Consider the following 12668-nt stretch of genomic DNA (forward strand, 5'->3'; position numbering starts at 1 on the left):
TACAACTTCTCCTTTTCTTTCAAGTACGTATTCATAATTTCTTTCCTGATTGTAACACGTGACTTTATAGGAAATCTAGGACGCAGAGATTTGATGAACTCAACGAAATATTCATGCTCAACTATGTTGAAAGGGTATTCATGCATCACAATTGCCAAGTAAAACTTTTTCAAACTAGCTTCTTCATCATACCTGTATGGTTCAATAACAGTGAGATCCTTTCCATGATCCTTTTCTGCTTTGAGCTGCTGCTGCCCCTTCACAGTACCACTGCCACCTACAACAGCACCACTGCCACCTACAACAACACCAGTACCACTGCAACCTGCCACAGCACCAGCACTCCTGCCACTTGCACAAACACCACTACCACCAGTCACAACCATAGTTGGCATCCCATAAGCTTGACCTTGCATAGAACCACAAGTTGTTGGACTTGATGCAGGTGTTCGTGTTGCACTTGTAGACGACACAACTAAACCCTAACTAGGGCTTCCACTTACAGACCAAGACCTTTTACATCCTGCCATTCCTGCGAAGAGACAAATTTGTTCAACATTAGAATAAGAGGCATTGATATCAATGTAGTAACTAGACATTGCTTCCATTCTAACAAGCATTGAAAAAAGTCCCTTTCTCTAATCACAAGTATGAAGAGGTTCCATTTAAATTTAAGCCAATGAATGGAATGTGTATACTGTTGTATCCATCACAAAAAGCGTAATTAACAAAAACTAAACTAGTAATTGCAACAAAATTTCAAATAAAAAGAGTCTATTTCTCTAATCTTGAACAAAACAGTACCGCTGATTGTGATTGAGGCATTGATCTAGCACAACAAAGAACCCATTTTTCTAACTATAACAAAACATTCCCATTGAATCATTGATGAACAACAGATCTACTGCCTACAATCCTACATCACTACATGTCTAGATCTACAAACCTACTAAACTACATGTATTGATGTACATACCTGGAGTTGCAGTCGGAGCAAGGGTGCTGGCATTGACATTTGGTGGTAAAGATGTTGCTAGCGGCACTGATGGTGGCTCCACGAAGAGGCGAATGTTAGTGCCCGAGCCAGAGGCAGAAGGAGCTCCTCTGGGCGGAGGCATCCTTGCTCAACCGTGCGTCGCCGTCTCTTGCTGAGGAAGTAGCCGGGTGGCAGCGTCCGGTGTGCCGTAGGAGAGAAGCCATGGATGGGGTGGCGAGCTGGTGCCGTAGAGGTAGGAGTCACAGATGGGGTTGCGGGCTGGCAGAGTGGTGGACCAGGTGGCGGCATGGCGGGTGGTGGACTGGTGGCGCGGAGTGGAGGATGGGATGGCGTAGTGGCAGACAGGGTGGTGGCATGGCGAGTGCCAGATGGGGTGGCGGCCGCCAGCCAAAGAGGAAGGCACGAGGGGCATCGAGGGACTGCGGACTAGGGAGTGAGTGAGAGAGGGTTAGGTTTTTCACTTTATATACGCAGGCCAAGGGGAGCGGCTGAGCGGGGGATGAAGGGATGGGCTGGGTCAATGGAAGGTGGGCTGGTGGGGGATTGCTAATGGCTGGCCCATATATAGGAATAACCGATGGGAATTTCCCAGCTTAATATGGGAAACCAAGAAAATGGGCGGGAATTTCCCAGCTTAGAAGATATCAAGCGATACTTAATCTCACCGCCAGTCTTGGTTCCCCCTCAAACTGGTAAGCCGTTTAAACTGTATTTGTCAGCCGATGAAAAAGCTATTGGATTGGCTCTAGTCCAAGAGTTTGAAGGCAAAGAGCGGGTAATTTATTACGTCAGTAGAAGACTCCTGGATGCTGAAACAAGATATCCTCCAGTAGAGCGTTTGTGCTTGTGTCTTTACTTCTCATGCACAAAACTCAGGCACTATCTACTGACAGCAGAATGTGTAGTCGTATGCAAAGATGACGTAGTAAAATACATGCTATCACTGCCGATATTGAAAGGACGAATCGGGAAATGGATCTTGGCTCTATCAGAATTTGACCTGCGGTATGAATCGGCAAAAGCCGTCAAAGGTCAAGTCATGGCCGATTTCGTCGCCCAGCACTGTGGACCGGAGATCGCCCTCGTGGAACTGGCGCCTTGGCAATTATTTTTCGACGGGTCGTCGTGCGGGGTCGGATCAGGAATCGGCATCGTTCTCATATCGCCTCGGGGGGCAAGCTATGATTTTTCTCTACCGATAGAAACCGCCGCTACTAACAATCAAGCGGAGTACAGAGCTATATTAAAAGGGTTACAATTATTGAGAGAAGTCAAGGCCGATTCTGTTGAGATCTTTGGAGATTCTATGCTTATTGTGGATCAACTGACTGGAAGGGCTGAATGCAAAGATGACGTATTAAGAATTTATTACGAAGATTGCTTACAGCTCTTAAAAGAATTCAGATCGGCAGTAATCGAGCACGTTCCAAGGGACCGCAACGAAGAAGCAAACAAACTCGCCCAGCACGCATCTGGGTATCGGCCGATTCTGGGCGCTATGGCTTTAGAACTCGCAGCCGACGACTGGCGTAAAGAAATTGCCGATTACCTGAAGGATCCGTCTAAAAAGGTGGAGCGACGAGTACGCTTTCATGCCACCAAATACGTACTGCTCGAAGACGATCTGTTCTACCGAACGATTGACGGAGTCCTTCTTAAATGCCTTGGGACAGAAGAGGCCAAGACTCTAATGGGAGAAATCCATGAAGGTGTATGTGGAGCACACCAGTCGGCACATAAGATGAAGTGGATGATCAGGAACAACGGGTACTATTGGCCTACGATCCTCGAACACTGTTTCAAATATTATAAGGGTTGTCAGGAATGTCAAAAGTTTGGAAATGTCCAACGTGCACCCGCATCGGCCATGAATCCCATCATCAAGCCGTGGCCGTTCAGGGGATGGGGAATAGATCTTATCGGCCAAATTTACCCACCGTCAAGCAAGGGGCACAAATTTATTCTGGTGGCTACTGATTACTTCACCAAATGGGTGGAGGCAGTCCCGTTGAGAGCCGTGACATCGACTATCATGGCCGACTTCGTAAGGGACCACATCGTCTACCGATTCGGTATCCCTCAGACTATAACAACCGATCAAGGAACAATGTTCACATCGGGGGAATTTGAGGAGTTTACGACCGATATGAGAATCAAATTGTTAAATTCTTCTCCGTATTACGCCCAAGCCAATGGTCAAGCAGAATCCTCCAACAAAGGAATAATCAAGTTGATCAAAAGGAAAATCGAAGAACAGCCAAAGAAGTGGCATCTATGTTTGACTGAGGCCCTGTGGGCGTACAGGATGGCTTGTCACGGGGCTACCAAATTGTCTCCCTACCAGTTGGTGTACGGTCACGATGCGGTACTACCGTGGGAATCAAGGGCAGGATCGAGACGCATTTCGCTCCAGGACCAGTTATCGGCCGACGATTACTCATCACTTATGAAAAGGGAACTTGACGATTTGGCTAGCCAACGATTGAGGGCCCTGATAAGCATTGAAGAAAATAAAAAGAGAGTAGCCAGGTGGTACGATAAGAAGGTCAAAGTCAAACAGTTTTCCTACGGAGACTTGGTATGGAAATTAGTGTTGTCGATCGGGTCGAAAGATCCTAAATTCGGAAAATGGTCCCCTACCTGGGAAGGGCCGTATAAAATCGGCAGATGCGCTCCAGAAAACGCTTATATTTTGGAGACAATGGAAGGAGAAGAGTTTACCAGAGCTCTAAATGGAAGGTACTTGAAAAGGTACTACCCTAGTATATGGGTCGGAGCGTGAGAAATCGACCGTAACACAATCACACATAGCCGATACGAATCGGTTCAAACACATAGTCGACCGGATCGGCCGATTACATTTATTCGGTACGGGCGACGAGTTACATGGCCGACAAAACATTCAGTCGCCCTTAGAACAAAAAATACAAAAAACAAACTAGTTGTTCTTCTTCTGGGACGCCTTCCCATTCCGCTCCAACTCGTTCACGACACGGAGGCGCGAGGCCTCTGCCGCCGCAAGGACGATTGGCCGAGGAAGCAGACGGTTCCTATCGGTGGGAGGTCGCTGGCCGCCGTTCCTCTCCATAAAGTCCAGGATCGTGCGGGCTGCCGAGGTGACGTCATCTCCAGGTTCGTCACGGCGACGGCCCCTGACGGTTGGAGATCGGCGATTACCTTCACTCACCACGGAATCCAAGACCGCACGAGCTTCTGCAGTAATGTGGTCTTGGAGTTCCTCTCGGTGAGCCAGGATCAGCGCCTTGTCCTCCGATGACAATGGGTCCTCAGAGTGGATGCACTCGATGGCGCGCACGAGCTCCGGGCTGAGACGTTGAGGCTGAAACAAAGAAGGGATAAGAAGAAACATTCTTTTCCTAAGATCTAAGGGAAGGTAAAGGTCAGGGCTTCACCTGGTTAACAGAAGAAGAGGACGGTGAAGCCATGACGAAGCAGTCGCGCCGATGAGAAGAAGAAGAGAAGTGAAATGAGAGCCAAGTTAATACTATCGGGAGTAGGCGCCGAGGTCGATATTTATGGGAAAAAATGCGTGGAAATCTGGTGAGGCCACGTCCCATCGGTAATAAGAAGGCAGTAAATAGAAAGGGCATCGCGAGGGACGGTCAAAGAAGATAGTAAATGTTCGTACAAAACGGTCAGTGTTTTACAGATTACCCAGAAGGGTATCGATAGCCGTGATGGCCCGACGCCGGATCTGATCGGCAGAGTCAAGAACCTGTTGGTCTTCTTCCGCCGATCCAGGGACCTCCGATGCGCTGCGATGAAGTCTTAAGGCCTCATGAGCAAGTTGCTGCCTCTCCCGTGTCAAATCGGCAATAACAGAGGGCAGCTCTTGAAGTTTACTCTCTTCGGCACTGATTGCTTTAGTCACTTGCTCCATCTCCTTGGCAAGCTCCGCCCTTCGACGTTTGAGGCGGTCTATCTCACCGATGATCGCCGGGCGGAAATCTTCTAGAACATGGATACGCCGATGCGCTTCTTGAGCCTGACGCTTGAAAGCGTTTTCATCTTCACGAGTCTTAGCCAGTTTTGCGCGATCGGCCATGTGGCGAAGGGCCCTATAGACTGGGATCCTCATGGACTCGATGAAGGCCGCCGGCGCCAAAGCCTCTTCCGCCTCCTCTGGTACTCGTCCGCTGACGTCACTGAAGAGCTGCCGAATCGATGAAGCATCTTCTACTAATCGGCCGATGTCCCCCTGAAGGAGGGATCGGATATTGGTAAGTTTAGCTCGGACGTCATCAGGAACGAAGCTTAGAGCGACTTGGCGGGAAGCAACTTCTTCGTCATCGGAAAGTGCAACCGCGAAGGAGAAGAGGCTGTTATCAGGGGAGTCTTGTTCCTGAGGAAAATAAGGAAAAAGGATGAGTCGGCGGGGAATCAGAACAAATCGGCTGGGTGAAAGCTGAGTTAGGAACTTACCATTTTGAAGCGAATTTCCTCATGCTGCACTTGTAAAGCCGTCGTGCCTTGCTCAGTAGCCTGCGCCATGGGTTCATCGGATGAAGAGGACTCCACGACAATCGACGCAGTGCTTGGACCAGCCCCCTGAGAAGAGATCGGTGGTCGAGAAGCGCTCGGTGTGCCGATGGCCTGTGTCAGAGGATTGAATAAGTACATTACGCGAATACCCGCAGGAAATCGGTAAGATAAGCACTATACCTCAAAAGATGGGAGAGAGGGCGTGACGATGGTTGGTTGAGCTGCTGCCGATTGTTGTGCTTCCATAGGAGTGCTCTGTGTAGACTAAGGTTAAGAAGGATTAATAACAGAATTACAATCGGGGACAGTAAGGCTTAGGCTTACCTGTATAGCTTCCAACGGCAACGGCGCGGCGGCCGCCCCAGCTTGCGTAATGACTTGACTATCGGCACTTTGAATGACCTGAGAAGGTGGTGCGGTCGAAGTTTCTGCCGATACAAGCACAGGAGGATCCGCCAAATCCGTACGAGCCCGGACTCGACGACTGGTTTTCTTGGTGGTCCTCTTATGAACCTGCTTCGACCGGCCAGCGATCACGTCAACGGACGGGGCGTTATAGCCGATAAGAGGATAAGTAGTGTATGGATGGCTCTCTATTAACCGTCCGCTGCGGCTGTGCGTTGGAGGGGCCCGATTCTCAGCCTAAAGAAATAATAAAATCATTAGTACTCAATCATGTTAAGAAGAATAAAAATCGGCTATGAGAAGTACCTCGGCGTTTGGGTCAATGTTGGCCGGGTCCAGAAGATTGCAGTATGCCGATGCTGAGTTGCAGAAGAGAAATTGCTTCCAATCGGCCCACCAGAGTTTGAACGGCTGAACGGCAAATGGAACTAATAGCCAGTCATTCAAGTTAATTGTACTGGAGTCCGGAATTCGGTCTCGCAACCGACCGTAATCCAGGCCAGATGTGAGCTCATCTCTAAACTTGATTCGGCCAGCAAAATACACTTGAATTGGCAGTTGACCCATGCCGAATTGTCGTGCTGCAGCAGACGGGTTGTAGAATTCGTACGTAGGGGCATCCTTCCCTGAGAAGAAGTTGGCCGGTAGGAGTCCTGGTTTGATCAGCCCTTCATAAAGATCTTCATCAAATCGGCCAGAAGCCGAATCGAAGCAGGTAGGGAGCTCAAAGACTGGGTTGTCCCGCTGATACGGAAACCAAATGGTTGCGTCTTCATTAAATCCATTATAGAAGCATCGAAAGTACCCAGCTACCTTTGTAGCGGAATACGCGCAACCTGGAAAAGCTGACGCCGCTTCACCAAAGGACATGCATCGGCGACGTTCGGTGGGGTCCTCCGCCGATTCAATTTTTGGGAATGTCATATGGTCCACTGGCTGCTGGGTGATTCTGCTCATGTAAAGATTTAACCGCAGATTGACGAACCACCAAGGCCCGCCCTGATTGCCGATCGGCTCTCCCTTGGATAATCTTATGCCGATTTGATGAAGCATGTGGTACACAGCCCCTAGGAGATGTTTCCCGAGGGGGACTTGGTCTCCTCTGGACAGTGCCTCAGCTAAGGCTTGGGTGTTGGTTGTTGGGCCGGCGGCTCTTCCGCAAAAGAAGTGCTTTTCTAGCCACATCATCAGGAAAGCCGTGTGCTCCCTGTTCTCAACGGCCCCGGTCCTCTTATTACTTCTGATAAAACCCTTCCAACCGCCGATTCCCCTTGTGTCCAGCCGATGTGATGTTGTGGTCAAAAGGCGGAAGGGTGTGTCCGGGGAGGATATGTCAAGGCCGGTCAACAGGACCACATCGGCCAGTGTGGGAGTCATAGGACCGTGCCCAAATAAGAATGCATTAAGTGCATCAGACCAGAAATAAGAATCCGCCATCACTAACGGCTCATTTTTCTCCATTTGAGATAAGGAAAGATTGATGCACTGGCCGATTTTGAGCTCGTCCCATGAGACGCTCCTTGATGCGGCCATTCGTTGGTACCACTCCCTCCAACCTGGAGTTTCATTCGGCCAGGATCTGAAAGTACCCACCCAGTGATCTAAGTTCATATCAGACCGTTTGAAGGGTATCCGGTCGGTTTCTGAATTTATAAGATCTATTGGATCTGGGTCTCCCATGGGACCGAGACAAACAAGGCCAGGACTTCCCGTAAGGTGAATAGTAATTCTATGCCTAACCGCCTAAAAAGAAAGGGAGTGTGGAAAAGTAAGAAACAGATCTAAGGTGAATACATTGCCGATAGAGGAAGGATTCGGTATTTACCTCTGGGATAAAGTTTTGAGTGATCGGTGTGGTCGCCGATGTGGATGCGGATGACGGGGCCGCGATGGGGATCGCCGTTGGGATCTCTGATGAAGCTCCTTCATCTGTGGAAGGAGTGACGGTTGTCGCCATCACCACCGGAGGCGCTACCTCTGGGGCATCGCGTGCGGGAGAACTGCCGGAAGGAGCCGCCATTGGAAGAGAAGAGGGAAGAAGTAACAGGAGGTGGAGCTAGAAAGCTTCGGCGGCAAGGGAAAATGTGTTGAAAGAGGAAGAGTGCGCGCGCGCTGGGAAAAGAGACGTGAGCTTGAAGATGAGTTGCGGGTGAGGCGCTATTTAAAGGATGCCTGAAGGGGGGTAAAAATGGAATTTTTACCGCGCCGACGTTTCGAGTTTTTCGGGGGTAGTGGCTGTCGTGGGCGCTCGTTTCGAAAAAATTGCAATGATCAGCTAGAAGACCGCGAAACGGAAGGATATTTTCACTGCGGCCGTTTCGGAATGGAGGTTATAAAGAATTTCAAAGTAAAAGACTATGTTTTACTCCGAAACTGGGGGGCATGTGTTGACGCCAGATTTCGTCACTAGAAGAATCGGCGCCAAGAAGAAGGGAAATCGGAGAAGCGCAGTTGGGAATCGGCCAAATAGTGCTATAGTGCGAGATCGGCTGGTGACTTTTGTCTCGCTTTGGGTCGAATGCACCAGGGTCCCAATCAGTAATCTTTTGCCGATAAGGAATAGGCCGATTTGGAAGATGGGCTAATTGGGCCTGTACGGGCTTGGAAAGGGATAGAAGAATAAGGTGGAAACCGGCCCACGAAGCGTGGAGTAACTAACTTAGCACGAATTGTGCTTGTAGATATTTGTTTTCTGTTTGAATTAGGGATAGAATTCTAGTCGGTTAAGAAGTTATCTGTACGGGGCTATAAATAGCTACCTTTGGAAATCTGTAATCATCAACCAATCAATACAACAAGCTACTTTTTTCCTCGTACTTACTTTTAAGCGACTTCGCTATTGCTTTTCTCTTTTCCACGAGTTCGTGCGGGTTGGCAAGGCTACATCATCTTGATCTCCGGTCGATTCTGTAAGTTCCGATTATCGAGTAATATCTACGCTTTAACTCCGGGCGTATCACTGTTGTTTCGTTTAGATTTATTCACTAGTTATCGATATTTGCTAGATTCATAGGTTTCTACCTGTTTTTCTAGTCTTTATCACCAGTTATCCAGCTAGGGATCAGTAGTGTCGGCTCTCTCTATTTTCTATTGTTAAATTTATTTATTGCCGATTAGATCTATTCCTGGTGTTGTTATCATAGCTTTGTGCCGATTATTTTAGCGATTTCCCGTCTGCAAGGCTACAGAAATCAGGCTGTTTAATAGCCGATTTCATCATTACAGTAAATCGGCCGATTCGCTGATTAACTCTCTCAAGATCGGAAACTCAGCCGATCGAGATTTCTGGACCTGACACGTGTTTTTCCTTGCCAATCAATAGGTCAGATTGGCTGGCACGCCACGCGAACCGCACCAGGGCATTCACCCGAACAGGAGCTAAGCAGATTCTCCCGGGTCGTGTGTTGGTTGCTGGAATTCGGTTGACCGATTTCTAGCGCCAACAGCAGTAAAATAATTATTTTAGAGGCTAAACGAACTGGTATAGAATTAATGACTAATTCACACTTATTGTCAATATACTTGCTAATTAAATATATTTTTGCATGTTCAAAATATGTGAAGTTTTTTGTTTTTGCATCCTGAAATGCAGTGAAAACATAAATAAAATCCTTTTCCAAAAAACAGGCGGGAGATGAAAGTGTGAGAAAAGGTCCTTTTGTCCCGGGTGCCAATAGAAACCGGGACAAACGGACCTTTTATCCCTGTTGCCAAAAGCAACCGGGATCAAAGGCCGTCCCTTTTGTCTTGGATGCCAACACCAACTGGGACAAAAGACCCCCCATTTATCCCGGTTGACAACTGCAACCAGGATAAAAGGGTAGTCTTCGTTTCTGGCCGAGGACGTACCCTTTTATCCCGGTTACAGTTAGCAACTGGGATAAAAGGGGGGGCCCTTTTGTCCCAGTTGGTGTTGGCACCAGGGACAAAAAGACCTTTAGTCCCGGGTTCAATTATGAACCGGGATAAAAGGGAAGGGGGATAAAACCCACTATAGACTCTTCTACCCCCACCCCACACCAGTTAGGGCACTTAGCCAAATTTTCACCGCCGCCAAGATCCCGCGCCCTCCCGCCTGCTCCGTCGCCGCCCATCTGCCTCCCTCGCCGGCCGCCGTCGTCCTCGTTGCCCATCGCCCTGGCCATCGTCGTTCCGCTGCCCGACCGCCTTGCCCGCGACCTGACCGCCTCCTCCTCCATCGCCCCGGCCCACCTCCGATCCTCCTCTGTCACGCCCCATCGACCTTGTCGCCGCCGGCCGCCTCCATCGCGGGGCCTCGTCGTCGCCTCCGTCCACACCACATCCTTTGTCGCCGCCGCACCCTCGTCCATCACGGCGCCTCGTCGCCGCCTCTGTCGCGCGCGCCGCCTCCGTCCCTCGTCGCCGACTGCCTCCGCCCATTGTTACTGCGGCCACCTCGCTCCGTCCCGGCCCCCCAGTTGCCGCCGTCCCGCCCCCCCAGCTGCCGCTGTCCCGCCGCCCCGGCCACCTCGTCGCCACCTTTTTTATTTTTTAGTTAGAAAATGAATAGATATTAGTAGATTAGTTAGAAAATCAATAGATATTTGTAGATTAGATAAAAAATTAGTAGAAAATCAGTTGATAAATTTTGTAGAAATTCATTCAAATTAGTAGGAATTAGTAGTAATTTGCTAGAAATTCCAATAAATATATAGAAATTAGTACAAATTTGGTAGAAATTCTTACAAATTACTACTAATTTGTTGAAATTTGTATAAATATTCCGGACTTTGTGGGATTCATGTTATTGTAAAATTATTAGGCATTAGTAGAAATTTTGTAGAAATTCCAATAAATATGTAGAAATTTGGTAGAAATTCTTACAAAAGTACTACTAATTTTTTGAAATTTGTATAAACATTCTGGACTTTGTGGGATTCATATTATTGTAAAATTATTAGGCATTAGTAGAAATTTTGTAGAAATTCCAATAAATATGTAGAAATTAGTAGAAATTTGGTAGAAATTCTTACAAAGTACTACTAATTTGTTGAAATTCATATAAACATTCCGGACTTTGTGGGATTCATGTTATTGTATGATTTCATGTATATACCCTTACGTATATGTAACTAAGGTGATTTCATGTACATTTCATTTCGTGTGAGGTTCCTGTCGGTGTTTTAGACCAGCAACCCGCCTAGGGGGTACCCTAGGTGGTCTTTTATGCGGTAAGGGTCGTCGAGAATCAAGGAATCAATGGTGACGCAGGGAACACGTTTTAGATAGGTTCGGGCCGCTAGATCGCGTAACACCCTACGTCCTGTGTGTTGGTTTGTATTGAGTTGCGTCTTGTTCGAGGGGGCGGGGTGTCCCTGCCCGGCCTTATATACGCGGGAGGGCAGGGTTACAAGTCTGAGTTCTAGTCGGGTACTATTACAGAGTTCTACTGGGTAATGGCCTGAGTAGTTTTCCATAAACATACAAGACTAGTCCGAGTAGGATACGCCCATCCTTGTTCTGATCTTATCCGAGTACATCCCTTGGTGGGCCGTCCAAGGCCTACTCGTGGACCTAGGGTGTATGCCCGACAAGCCCCCGAGTACTTTGTAGTCGTGCGCCACAGTCTTGGGCACTGCGGGCACTATCCGAGTAGCTTAGTCGTAGAGGTTGCAGGCTGAAGTGCTCGAGTATTGTCGCGTGGCTGGAAGGTACTCTTTCTGCTTCTTTGAGTTGTTTCTGTCCCGAGTAATTTTATATGGTGGTGCGATGTCAATCGCACTCCATATGGAGTAGCCCCCGAGCCTTAGGTTGAGTCGAAGAGTCAGGATTAGGGTCAAACCAGCTTTTATCCATTTTACCCTTGGAGATCTTGGGAAAAGAAAAAACTGATCAACGAGTACGGTACCCGCAGCCCCCGAGCACTTAGGCGATCTTTGTCGTTGAAGTGGTCAGCAGTCCGTTGAATAAAGTAGGCGTTGGATGTTTAAGGCGATTAATACGCAATTAATCTGTCCGGGGCTGGCGGAGATAAAACTGGAAGACCCCCTTTCGGTTGTTCGTTAACAGATTCTTATAAATCGGTTGTTGGATCTACAAAGTTAGCAAAAGCGGCTATTATTTTTTTTGAAAAATCCAAAATAGATATTCTAGTAATTCAGATACAAGACAGATTCTCGTAACTCAAAAAAATTCATGTAAGCTGCACTTGCATGTTTACTGGACGGAGACATGTTTTGATTAGCACGATAATCTAGTTGAAATCTAGAATTATCAGAAATTTATTTTTTACTGTTGATTACTCCTCCCAATCTGGCACCCATTGCGTGATGACCTGGCTCCTAGCCTGGACGCTCGGCTGGCTCGCCCTCTAGCCGGAACGGAGGTGGGGAGTGCACACTGGCAGCCAGGTGGTGTAGCTATAGAATAACTATTTTATGGCCAGCCATAGAGTATACTCATACTCACGCTCTCTCTATATATGTATGTATGTATGCATGCGCTGCTAAAGAGTTAATGAGATCCAAAATATTTGTGAAAGGAAGCCACAGCATTAGTCTAGTATCGTACTTCTAAAATATTGGTTTAGTATATCACTTTTCTTAAATTTATCCATGTCAATGATGTCGATCAATCTGTCGCAGTTGTGGTTGGTACGACAACAGAAGAATTTGCCCATATATGGACTAAGTCATGACGAAATGGCTCAAAATGTCGAATCTCTTGGACGAGCTACAAGCACGTATTCAGGAGCTATGCACCACGGCCCTTCTCATTATATTTGGGTTTCATGAGCTTTGTT

This window comes from Setaria viridis, chromosome 9 (genome assembly GCF_005286985.2).
Source record: "Setaria viridis chromosome 9, Setaria_viridis_v4.0, whole genome shotgun sequence".
NCBI classification, from domain to species: Eukaryota; Viridiplantae; Streptophyta; class Magnoliopsida; order Poales; family Poaceae; genus Setaria; species Setaria viridis.